Genomic DNA, 14246 nt, shown 5'->3' with positions numbered 1-14246 from the left:
AAGGGGGTGGTATAATGCCCTTTTCACAAGATGTAAAATAAGTCTTTGACGCCCCCAGAGTGTATATGTGAAGTTTTAGCTCAAAAACGCACTGTTTTTGTGTGAGTCCCTGCTCCCGGCACAGAGGGCGGAGCTTCAAGAGCTCTTGTGTGTTTGCAGCTTCAATTACCTCACACAGACACAAACTGAACATTTAAAAAACTTTAATGTTCAAACCGGAGTTAGACAGTGATGGAGAGCCTCAAGAAGAAGTGACAACATGTAGACAACATTTCTGAATAGTTAGTTGATGAATTTATGTAGCTGTGTAGTTATCTTTTAGTCATTGATTAGCATATTCTGTTATGATAATCTATAAATCTCGTTCCCGGGGGCGGGTTTATGTAAATTTTAGGGTTAGTGATGTCACTAACCCGGGAGGAATATCCTATAGTCCCTACCAGCCGTTTATTGTAGTCCTTAAAAAACAATTTCTTTAAAAGAGAATATCTCCCTTTGCTTTGAACTTCGAGCTTCTTAACTTAGCAGATGTTGTTTATGTTCAAACAGCTAGAAAAGTTAGAAAAGTGAAATCATAATCAACCACCCCTTTAAAGTTATCCCATGAGAAAGCATGTTTGAGACTGACTTTACAGTCATTTGGCCCAAACTCAAGGCAAGACGCACTTACAGAAAGTGCCTGCAAGTCACCCACTCACTTGACTAAGGATAGGGCTAGCAGAAGGGCAAAAGGGGCTGCAGCTCGGCCGACTGATGCGGCTCGAAGGGGGTCTGCAAGCGCATTGAAGCCAGTAACCTTGTTTGATTGTGTCCAGAACCCAACTTGACACTCCGGGGGTGGCTTCCCAAGCCTGGGCCCGGGTGGCGAGGAACTGAAGCGGAGCAGGTGATAGGCCGCTGTGCTGAGACAGGGGACTGACACCCGTAGTATTGGAAAGAGGAAAAGTGCTCTTTTTTTAATGTGTTTGTCTTTTATTTTGTTCGCTATATCAGCGTCCGTTGCATGAACATTCAAATGTACGGGCCCAGTGCTTGCAACAAACACATAGCCTCCAACACCTGGAACTGAACAGGGGGTTGGGAGGCAAACTTGAGACTTTGTAGAGGGTGGTCTGGTCGCAGCAAGACTTAGCCCTCTCCTTTTTCTTCCTGATAGATCAGGGCGGCTTCTGTGGCTCAGAAGCCAAAGTTATCTTAAGCTGGGGACACTGGCACTTAGGAAACGGGTAGCGCTTGGCGGTGCTGGTGTTGTCGAGACTCAGGCTCAAGCTTGGGCTGAGTGGTCAAAGGCACCGGCTTTGCGGGCTCCTGAGTCGCCACACTTCTTTGGCGATTTGAAGCAGCTGCAGAACTGGAGTGCTTGGGCAGGAGTGGCGCATTGCCTTCGACAACTTCTATGCTGTGGTGAAGAGGTCCGTGATTCCCGCGGGGCAGAAGAGACTTGTGGGGGAGACTGGGGAGTTGAGGAGGGCAGCTTTGTCTGCTTCCTTAATCTCTGTTAAATTCAGCCACAAGTGGCGCTCCAACACCATTCAGCATGCTGATCACCTGGGCGGTTGTCTTTGTAGCGCACAGTTCCAAATTCGTTGCTCTGCACAGCTTTCTAAAAGCAGCAGGGTCTGGGCCAGACTTGTCCATGGAGCGGAGGAGTTTGGCCTGGCAAACCTATAGGACTGCCATGGTGTGGAGGGCAGAGCCTGCTTGACCAGCCGATGTGTAGCACGCCCCGCGAGGGCTGAAGTTGTCCTGCAGGGTTTGGAGGGGCGGACGACCTAGCTTTCCATCCTAGGGCTGTGGGTGGGCAGAAGTGAGCGACCACGTTTTCTTCAAGAGGAGGTAGCTTTTCATACCCTTTTTCTCCGGCAGCGTCAATTAGCAGATTTGACACCGGGCGGTGGAGGCTGAAGTGTGGACGCACGGTGAATAGGGGGCACGCCACGACCTGGTGAGTTTGTTGTGAACCTCCGGGAAAAACTGCGCTGCTCTCTGACGAGGGGCCCGTTGGTGGCACCCCGGCATGAGCCATTCATCTAGGCGGCTACTTGTGGACTCCTCTGGAGCAGACCACTCTAATCCAAGCTCCTCGACGGCCTTTGAGAGGATGTGGATGAGCTCGACATCCAGCCCAGTTCTGGCGTCGTTCAGATCTTTAGACGGCAGGAAGGCAGAATCATCCACTTTTGGTCGGTAGCGATTTGCACGAAAATTGAACCAGATCATCTTCAGGCAGTGGCGACAAAAAGTTATGGAATTCAAATTCATTCGTCAAACCGTTTTAGATAAAACGCACTAACAAATTTTACGTAGCGCTTGCGAAAACAGACGTAAGGCTGTATCTCTGCAACGCTTTATCGTATTCAGACTAAACTTGGTACATGTCATCACAAGCATGACCTGAGGCTACATGCTGCGTTTCGGCGCAGCGCCACCTACTGGTCCAGAGATATGAAAAATGGCTATTTTTGCCTATAACTTCTGAACGGTTTGTCCAAAAATCATAAAAGTGGTCTCGTTAGATTCAGGGCACGTGATGTTCAGTTTGTCCATATTGACCATTTTAGGCGCTGGCCATTTTGAATTTTGTGCTAAAATACTGTATTTTAAGAACGCATGAACGGATTGTTACGAAACTTGGTATGAGTCATCAACACAATGCCCTGAAGGAGCCTGAGAAGTTTTGAACCAGCGCCACCTAGTGGTAAAATAAAATTTCCAAATGCTTATAACTCTGGCTGTGGTTGACTAATTGTCACGGGAGTCATCTCTTTAGGTCCCCGAATCCTTGCCGAGTCCAACGATATCAAACCTGCTAGGTTTTGCCTTACGGTTTGTGTAGCGTTGTGATTTAGCGCTTAAAAACATTTGCCAATATCTTCGAAACCATTAGACCAATCGAGACGAAACCACCGTCAGAAGTTTGAAAACATAGGTCGTTGGCTATATGCTAATGCCCAAATGAGAAAATATTGATGGTAAGGGGTAGTAAAATCCAATCAAAGTCAGGTGTCAGTCATTTTTTCGTGTTTTTTCATATAAATGTCTATAACTCCGAAGCACTCTGAAGCACACAGATGTATAGGCTCACTCTGAGGACACATAAAAAAATGGTGGGGTTGAGCCTCTTGGTGGCGCTATAATAGAACAAACCATGAAATTCCCATTGACTTCAATACAGTACTGTGATATAAAATCCTATACTTTATGAACGCATTAGCGTATCGTTACGAAACTTAGTATGAGTCATTGGCACCATGCCTTGAAGGTACTCAAAAAGTTTCAGGGTAGCGCCACCTTGTGGTAAAAAAGTTATAACAAAATTTCCAAAAATGCTTATAACTTTTGAATAAATCTGCCTATTGTAATGCCACTGGTCTTAAGGTTTGTCATTGTCACCTCATTCTGACCACATCACATCAATTTTGTAACTGCGCCACCTATTGGTTGAAAGTGATAATCCATTAAATCATATTTTTAGTCAATGTATATGATTTTTCAGCCATTTTGCCTAAATTCATATTTAAATGTCTTTAATTGCTCCTTGCTGCAGTTGGTCTGACAATCCCAGCCATGTTGGCATGTCTTGTCGTCTTCTTGCGCTTGGCCCCGATAATTGCTGCTTGCAGCTATATTTATTATTATTATTATTCCGCTCTGGAAGTCTATGGCAGCCCATAGATCCGCTTGCGGGAAAGTTATGAAAAACCTACTTTTTCAAACTAGATCGAAAGAAAATAATGTTTGGTAATAGGCCTGTTATTTTTCAAATTAGAGAAACAACTGCCTATTACAAATTCATAAAATGCAGTTTGATTTTTTCATCTTAAGAACAAAATTAAGATAACTATTTTAACTAAACTAAATAAAAGCAACATCAAATTTTACGTGCAATAATGAATAATATTAAAATAAATTGATTTAACGCACCTTTATTATACTGTCCCTAGTCCAGAATACAAGTCCTGCATCGGTTTTGTCTTCCACATATTCTGTAGTGACAAATTAATTTAAAACATCCCTTCTGGACACTGCGAGGCTAAACAGCACCTTATCTCTGTGATTGGAAACGCATTTTGTGAATAAGAGGTTGTTCTAGTCCTTTAAATGTTGGTGCTGTCAGTACAGTTGTACACTTGAAGAATCCAAATTGTTTTAAAAAATATTTCCCTTTCCATCTGTGGCCATCATGGTTCCAAATGCAATTGGATCATCCCAGGGTCCAAAGATATTCACATTAGACAGTCATTTTGGTTTGACGTTTATCAGTTTGGAAATCTAACATGGATGATACTGTACCACTATCAATAGGCCTAGTAAAGAGATGTGAAAAAAGATAAAAAGAAATCAAACATGCAATACCTTTTGCTTACTGCCCCCTTTATCAACAGTAGTAACTTGGCAAACTTAAATCCATCCACCTATTGATGTGTTCATAGGTATTGTGACATTCACAAAAATGAATTAAAGGTCACATTGCTGTTTCATGGAAACCGCCACCAGAGGTCATAATCGGCACAATTCTGAGCAACCAATTCTGGTCTAGAGCACAGTGAACATAAATGCTGCGATGAAAGATGTCTTGTCAAATTTGCAATTTTTTTAGCACAAATTTGATATATTACATATTTTAAATATAATATGTATTTAGGTAATAAATAATTGGGAAGAATTGTATAGCCTCAAATCTGACTAAACAAGATTTATGCAGACAATCAAGATACCTTTTAAATATTAATTAAAAAAATTAAGTTTACACAATTTTTTTTAAAATATTAAATCTTCAAAGGTCATCTCTTTAAATGTGATAATGGACTAGTTTCACATTGATAATATGTTCTACAGTAAGCCAAACATTTAAATAAATATATAAGGAAATATGCTGTAATGAATGAGGTTAGAGATAGGATACAAATGCAGATTATTTTTCAGGACTGGTTTGATTTCAAGAGGTCTGATTCAAAGGAACAGGGAAGCAGGACTTCAGATTAAAGCTCAGTGGATAAACTGACATTGGTTATTAGATCTCTCTGACAAACCTGTGAAAACCACATCAATTTATTGCATCAGTATTGAAAAATAAAGCTAATATTTTTGAAATATCAATAAATTACATTGCAGTGCTCAAAATGCACATTTAATTATTTTATTGTCGTTTGGATCATTATTAAGGAAATAATCAAATGTATTGAGAAATCCAATGATACTGAACATATAAATCGTTCATCTTACCATATCTACATGTAACATCAAGAATAAGCAACCTTAATATCCAGGACATAAGGTCACTTTTTATGCATGCCATTTTTCAGAAGTGCAGCAGCAGTGTGTGAGCTGTCACAGCTGTGGTCTTTGCAAAAACCACTCTACGAAATAAATATTTTTGGGAGGTACATTTTACTTCCGTGTAAGCTCAGACTGTAATTGCTGAAGCTTGCAGGGTGTGAAATGTATACAAATAATTTTTTTATTCACTCATGATCTGATCATGATTCTTATAATTTAACACTAGTACTGTAGGTGAGGTATATGTTTTAGGAATTTCAGAAACAGATTTATTGAAAAGGGCAGTTTTACACTGACAGCAGAATTTATAGTTAAGGTTAAGCCATGTGTTTGAAAGTGCTAGACCTTTGTTACACACAACTATTTACAAGCAGAATAATGTAAAAATCAAAAGAAAGTATTATAAATTAGAAAGAGGCAAAGCAAATATGAATTTTTTCTTTTTAGTTCTTTCAAATTATGTTAATGCTGAAAACAATCTACAGCTAGTCAGATGCTTTAGGGGATGTGGTTTTATGGTAAGCGGTTTCAACCTCTAGAAGGTCCAAGAGATTACGGCTATATAATAGTTTCTCAAGTTTACAGTTTTAGTATGGTTATTTAAGTATTTCACATCACCATGAAACTTTTTTCTATCAGACTCTACTGTGCTATTCAACCTGCACTTCTTTATGACAAATGAGGCTGGTTGAATATAACCACAACTGGAAGTCACGACTGCCAATTGATCACTGAGATGTTGGTTGAATCAGCAACAGTAACAATGATGGCATGCAGACAGCAATCGTGCATATCTTGCTATGATTACATTCTCACACGAAGGCAAGAATAATTTTTTACAAACATGAGGTTACTGAAAACACTGTTGAAATGTGTAAATATGTAAAATGAATAGTTTGGGATCTGTTGAATTCTATAATGATTCGGGAGAAAGTGCTGACCCTTGTGAGATATGAGTTTTTTTTTTGCTTACACACTAAAAGTGGTAGTTTTTGGTTCCCACTCAGTGACACCATTCACTCATGTACCTAATCTTCAGACCAAGTCCACAAAACTGCAAGCACATTTTCTGCTTTACACTGTACTTGTAAAACAAACTTAAACACAGTTCTCTACATTAGAATGAACAGCTCTTGTGTTTCATTTGTAAAACACTACCATTTAAATGCCACACTCATTTACCAATTACCTACACCCAAATGTGTGTGAAAATACTTATACATAAATCAATCACTCAGAAATCAAAACTCAAATGTTTTGAGAAGCAAATAATTGTTTTACCCTTGCATTTATGTTTATTTTGTATATATATACTGAATGCATACAAAGTCAAGTCACCTTTATTTCTATAGCACTTTATACAATAAAAAAAAATTCAAAGCAGCTTCACAATAATAACCAATTCAAATTCTGCTGTAAAGCAGCAAGCCAATAGTGTCATTATTCAGCTCATGTCAGTTCAGTTCATTAACTGTAAAGTTCATCAATTGTACAACAGTTGTGCATATACAGTATTTGTGCATATACATGTACATGTGAGTGCTATGACAAACTCCTGTGCACTCCAATCCACACTGAAGATGACACAAGATAGAAGTGTTTCACATTTTTGCACATCCGTGATTAGTTTGTTGTGTATATTGCTAATCATTTGATGGTTTATGTGTGGAAATGTGCAAAACAAGTTTAAAAAGTTTTGAGTGAAATGTCTGCTTTTGCAAGAGATGTGTGGCATTTTGCATGTTATGTGGGTGTTTTGTAGTTTTGTGTGTAGAGTTTAGAGAAATGGAGCCTCTCATGATCCTGGTGGTGTGACTTTTGTTTGTATGGACTTTTATGTTGAAGAGTATTCTCTGCTCCCAAATGTTTGTGTTCTCTTCATTTATTCATTTCCTGTTTGTTTTGTCCCTTGTTAGTTTCTATAGTTGACTATGTTTGTCTCCATAGTTACTCTTTGTTCTCACCTGTTGTTCCTCAGCCATTGTTTCTCGGTTTCTGTGAGTTGTCGTTTGACGGTTGTTATCTTTGCATGTGTTTGTGAAGCTGTTGCGTTCTTGTTCCTTAGATTTTGTTCCAGTTCCTGGTTTGGATTTTCACTGTGGATTACCTTTGTTTTGTGAATAAATTGCATTAATTTCTGCAGTTGGATTCTTGCCTCTCCTCGTCCCTGCTGTCCTTTAACAGGGCCAATGTTTCAGAAACTGTGTATAAGCAGTTTTAAAAAACTGTAACACCTAACAGAAACCATCTAGCCTCATTTACAGATTTCTCTTTCTCTTTCAGTAAACAATCAGTTTAGGTACAGTGTATGGGCATTGTCATTTCATCCTTGTGGTGATATAAGCAGTAGTCTACACGCTTTGCTCGATGTCCTAACTGGGAAAGGAATCTGAGCGAAATGGTCTACTGCTGAAATTTCTGTTTCAGTGACCATGCTACATAGGTGTTTTTAAAGGGTTAGTTCACCCAAAAATGAAAATTCTGTCAGTATGACTGAAGTATGAGTATGAATTGTCAGTATGAATTGAATTCTGTCAATTCATTTCCTTCTATCTGGGCCTCGAGTTGGTTCACGTAGTGTTTTTGCGCAGCGCGTCTGTGATGTTCGTCACACGCATCACACACACATGACCAGCGTCGGCCAATAGTGAGCCTACGTGGTGACGTGTAACACTGACGCGCTGCGCAAAAACACTATGTGAACTCACTCGAGGCCCAGAGAGAAGGAAATGAATAGTGGAATAAAGTCGTTATTTTTGTTCGTTTTTGCGCACAAAAAGTATTCTCGTCGCTTGATATACTTAAGATTGAGCCACTGTAGTCACTTGGACTATATTAACGATCTCTTTAATAACTTTTCTGGGCCAGCAAGTTTCGGTCACCTAGATCCTAGAAGTCTATGGAGGAGTGAGCCAGCGCTCAGATTTCATCAAAAATATCTTAATTTGTGTTCCGAAGATGAACGAAGGTCTTACGGGGTTGGAACAACATGAGGGTGAGTAATTACTGACAGAATTTTCATTTTTGGGTGAACTAACCCTTTAAAGTCTAAGTGGATAAACTGAATGCGCCCTGCTTTTATGTGTCTAAAGACGAAAGTTTGTTCTATGCCTAGTTTCTACAGAAAGCCACTGTTTGCTTATGTTGTTTGCTCAGCTTATGATAAATAAATATTGATTGAGCAGACTGTATGTACAAAAAGTACAGCACATATACTCCAGACATGCAACTATAACAATAAACTTTTGTTTTGAAGCAAGAAAGTTTGCTATGACATGTAGAACATCATGATTCTTTGTTCATCATGACATTATAAGATTACATGGTTGCTTAAAAAGTACCATTATTTTGCATTGTAGCGATAACTTGCAGCACTTATGTCTTTTGATACAAAGAGATAAAGCTCAGTGGACGAGCGTCATATGTTAGCAACCCATTGCCCTCAGGCACAAAATGGAGCAGTGAATATGGTTCAGTTAAACATCACATTTGACAACAACAACCACAACAACCACAACAAACAATAAAAATAGTAAACCACAGACTTAATCAGCAAATTCTGTGATATGGTTAATATGGTGTTTCCCACATTGTACATGAGATTGTGCTTATAAAGTCTTGCCAGTTCAATTTTTTTCTGCAATTCTTATTGATATTTTACAACCCTAGCTGTGTAAGTTCCACTGTTTTCAGATTTCAAATTTTTTGCGAATAACAAATAGCTTATTCATATACCGGTAATATCTTATCTATGCTTCAGCAAATAACATCATACATTTAGGTCTCTTCTTCACACAAAACTATGATTTTATAAGAATCAAAACTTAGTAGACTACATGAGTGGCAATCAACTAATTTTATGATACTATGCTTATTTTTGGAGTTTGAAATCCTCCATCCCTTTACACATTTTTATTGTATGTAAAAGAGGCAGAACAGCTTCTACAAAACATCTGAAGTTCCACTGAAGAAAGGAACAAGATATGATGGTAATTTATTGAGAGTATTGAGAGGATAAATACAGTAAATAACTAGTGTAGCCCAGTCTATCCATTAACAACAAATTATTTTGATAAGTAAAAATTGTCATGATGAACACAGTGTTTCACCTGCATGGGTGAACAGAGCATTAGCCTATTAATGTTAGTTATTGCATATTTAGAGTATGATTGTTGAAGTTTTGATTATTCATTTTGCTAATAATAATCTATATTACATTTCTGTACAAGCATTATATTTTTTACTTTTTCTAAATGTTTTGTTGAAGGATCATAAATAACGTACACTTGTACAAAGTTCTGTTGCATGTCAGTAAACATTTGCAGCAGTCACAGAATCTGCGCATACTCAAACACAAATTCCTGTCACATGCCTTGAATTATTGACATTGCTGGACTGTCTTTGTATCCGTAAATTGTTTTCTAAGGAACCCTTAATCGTTACATAAATATACTATGTCTCATTTTTTGGTGAAGTGACGTAAACGTAAATGTGAATGTTAATACAGATACATAAAGATATACATATTGAGCAATAAGTAAATTTACAAATGACCTTTACTTCACTGTACACACATTAGTCATATCAAGGTTTTAAACTCAATGTAATGCATGTCCAATAGGGATGGGCGATATTTTTTGGTACAATTTTAATGATACCGATACCGCTTATTTTTTAAATTGTACATGTGTTTTTTTTTTTATAATGTCAATTTTTTGTAAAATTTGATCATTACACATACATGCAAATTACATCCACATGACACATACTGGCCATTAATACATTTATTACAAAAGCAAATTTGACAACATATAAATAAATGTATGATTTCTGAATGATCATGTTACTGAAGACTGGAGTATTGGCTGCTGAGAATTCAGATTTGCATCACAGGAATAAATTACATTTTAAAATATATTTAAAATAAATTAAAAAAAAACTGTAATTTTAAATTGTAATAATATGTATTACTGTGTTTACTGTATTTTTGATCAAATAGATGCAACAATTGTGAACATAACTATTCTTTTGAAAAAATGTAATATTACAGACCCCATTAGTATATGTGTATATATAATATAACATGTGGGTTGCCTGAAGGCTAATGTATATTAGTTATTTTTTTACCCTAATGTAGCCTAACGAAAGAGAGAGAAGGAGATAATAACTGAATGTGCACTCTGTAGTAGGCTACCTGGATAGGGCCTGCCTCCCTGAAAACTCTCCTGCAACGTCTTTTGTCGGACAGAGGGTGGAGCGGGGGACTTGGCACTGTTGGCAGCTTGTTTTTGTTCAGCCTCTTTATACGTTTCAGGGTGTGTTGTTTTTAAATGTTTAAAGAGGTTGCTTGTGTTGCTGCTGTGTGAAACTTTCTTGTCACAAATATTGCATCTTGCAATATTTTTGTCTGCCGTTGAAAAGTAGCACCACACCACACTTCGCTTTCTTTCTGCCATAGTACCATTCTGTTTATGCGGAAGTGTGCAACTAGTATGCGATACGTGCCGTGTACATGACGTGTACGTGTGGGCAGGGCACGTCGGTCGCTTCTCTCACGGGCCAGCTAAATATGTCAGGGAGGGGTGTTTTCTATTTAAAATAGAAAACAGTCTGGGGTCAGACAGATCAATCCACCTGAGAAAGTAGCTACTATGTCTGATTTCAAAGAAATTGATGCCAAAATTTTGGAAGAAACCGTACAGCACCTTAAAACATCAACCTGCGCTCTTGACACACTTCCCACATCATTTTTCAAAAGTGTGTTAAACAGTTTAGAAGCAGATCTTCTAGAAGTGGTAAATGCCTCACTTCTCTCTGGGAGTTTTCCAAACTCCCTGAAAACTGCAGTTGTCAAGCCCCTCCTGAAAAAGAGCAATCTGGATAAGACCATATTAAGCAACTATAGACCGATCTAAAATCTTCCTTTCATAGGCAAGATCATTGAAAAAGTTGTCTTCAATCAGCTAAACAAATTCTTGAGCTTGAATGGATCCTTTGACAATTTTCAATCTGGTTTCCGACTGCACCACAGCACAGAGACAGCGCTCATAAAGATAATAAACGATATTCGCTTAAATACTGATTTTGGCAAATTATCAGTGCTGGTACTACTCGACCTCAGTGCTGCATTTGACACTGTCGATCATAACATACTTCTGGACAGGCTGGAAAACTGGGTGGGGATTTCTGGGATAGTCCTAAAATGGTTCAGGTCATACTCAGATGGGAGAGGTTATTATGTGAGTATAGGAGATCATAAGTCTGAGTGGACATCCATGACATGCGGAGTCCCTCAAGGCTCAATTCTTGCACCACTCCTGTTCAACCTGTATATGCTCCCACTGAGCCAAATAATGAGAAAGAACCAAATTGCTTACCACAGCTATGCAGACGACACACAGCTCTACTTAGCCCTATCACCTAACGATTACAGCCCCATTGACTCACTGTGTCAATGCATTGATGAAGTCAACAGTTGGATGTGCCAAAACTTTCTTCAGTTAAACAAAGACAAAACTGAAGTCATTGCGTTTGGAAACAAAGATGAAGTTCTCAAGGTGAACGCATACCTTCACTCCAGGGGTCAAACAACTAAACATCAAGTCAGGAATCTTGGTGTGACACTAGAGTCAGACCTTAGTTTCAATAGTCATGTCAAAGCTATAACTAAATCAGCATACTATCATCTGAAAAATATTGCAAGAATTAGAGGCTTTGTTTCCAGACAAGACTTAGAGAAACTTGTGCATGCTTTCATCACCAGCAGGGTGGATTATTGTAATGGACTCCTCACTGGCCTTCCCAAAAAGACCATAAGACAGTTGCAGCTCATACAGAACGCTGCCGCCAGGATTCTGAGCAGAACCAGAAAATATGAACATATCACACCAGTCCTCAGGTCTTTACACTGGCTCCCAGTTAGGTTTAGGATTGATTTTAAAGTATTATTACTGGTATATAAATCATTCAATGGCCTAGGACCTCAATACATTGCAGATATGCTCACTGAATATAAACCCAACAGATCACTCAGATCATTAGGATCATATCAGCTAGAAATACCAAGGGTTCACTCTAAGCATGGTGAGTCTGCTTTTAGCTATTATGCCAGCCGCAGCTGGAACCAGCTTCCAGAGGAGATCAGACGTGCTCCGACAGTAGTCACATTCAAATCCAGACTCAAAACACTTCTGTTTAGCTGTGCATTTACTGAATGAGCACTGTGCCAATGTTCGTCCGACTGTTTGTACTGTACTGTATTTTATTTTATTTTTCTAAACTGTTTTAATTATTCTTATTTCTTTTATTATTTTAATTTCTTCTATGTAAAGCACTTTGAATTGCCATTGTGTATGAAATGTGCTATATAAATAAACTTGCCTTGCCTTGCCTTGCCTATTTAGCACAAACCTTAAAAAGAAGTACCAAAAACACTTAGTGATGCAGAAATTATTAATATAATTTTAATATCGATATTTTTGTAGAGGTATCGATACCAAGTATCTTGTGAGTATCGATATATCGATACTGCAGCATCGACCTGCCCATCTCTAATGTCCAAATAAATGTGTTCCTTTCTGTTGGAAACTGCAATGATATGTACGTATTGGTAGTACGTATTTTGCGTTTTGCAAAAATGTTGCCACAGGTAAATTTTTCCAATGAGCCTATGCTGCACCCCATCCTGTGAGTGATGCATCCGTTGTAATCACCTTCCTCAGATGCCCCAACAGAGTCTCTGACTCAAGAAAAGAGCAATCTCTCCACTGACAGAGAGCATGCATGCAGAGTGACATCACTATCACTTTGCAGTTGAGGTGGCGTTTTGGACACAAGTGCTGCGCCGCCATCCAGTGCTGAAACTCTCTCATTCGCAACAGTCCCAGTGGAATGACAGAAACTGTCGAGGCTATCAGACCCAGAAGATGCAAACACAGTCTGAACAGAACTCTGTTTCCCTTCTGAAAAAGGGATAGACAGCCAAGAATTAACCTGATGCGCTCCTCCGACAGAAACGCTTGATACAGGTCTGAGTTCAGTCTGAGACTCAGGTAAATTATCTCCTGTGCGGGCACCAAGGAGCTTTTTGTCTCATTTATCTTGAAGCCTAAGCTTTCCAAATGAGAGACAAGCATTTTTGTTTCTCTCTCCGCCTGCTGTTGTGACGTCACACATAGCAGTAGATCGGCCAAATATGCTGACACTCTTAGACCCATTATTCTCAGCGGTGTGAGAGCTGCTTCTACACACTTGCTGAACAGCCTTGGAGTTAGTGACAGCCCGAACGGAACTGTCAAAAACTCGTAGGCTGTGTCCTGTGCCCATAAATTGTGATAAAAATTTTAACGTTGAGGTTCCCTAAATCCAGAATGGGACGGAGACCTCCCCTTCTTTTAGGAATGACAAAGTACCGGGAGTAAAAGCTGTGATGGCTGTCTTCTGGCGGCACAACCCAAATTTCTTCCTTTAAAATCTGAGCTGACTCCCCTTCTGCTGCTGACATTAAAGGATAATTCCGGTATTTAACACTTTGAGTCTATTTTGTAGTTTGTTTTGGATGAACAAGAGTGGTGGACAAAGACATTTTGACAATGGTTCCTGTCTCGACTTTTTGACTATTTTAGAATTGCCCATGACCGCTTTAGAATGGGAGTCTATGGCCATGCACAAACATGTCCTTAAAACAACCCTTAACGTTCGTTTTCAAAACTGTGCAACTCACCGAGTGGTTAGAGGTGTTCGTTGATGTTCCAAAACAAGTAGAGTAGCGAAATAGTTTCTGTCGTGTTTTATTTGGCATTTTGTAAAATCCCATTGATTTCTGTTGGAGGACTCATTGCTGATGAGTTGATATTACTGCACTACCGGGAAACGGAAAAGACGCTTCAGACTCAAATATCGAGCGGAAGTTTATTCGCGATTGTGAGGTATCTGAAAAAATAGTTCCACTATAGAAAAATAAACGG

The sequence above is a fragment of the Rutilus rutilus genome (assembly GCF_951802725.1).
Source record: "Rutilus rutilus genome assembly, chromosome: 7".
NCBI lineage: Eukaryota > Metazoa > Chordata > Actinopteri > Cypriniformes > Leuciscidae > Rutilus > Rutilus rutilus.
Note: the sequence above shows the minus strand (reverse complement) of the source record.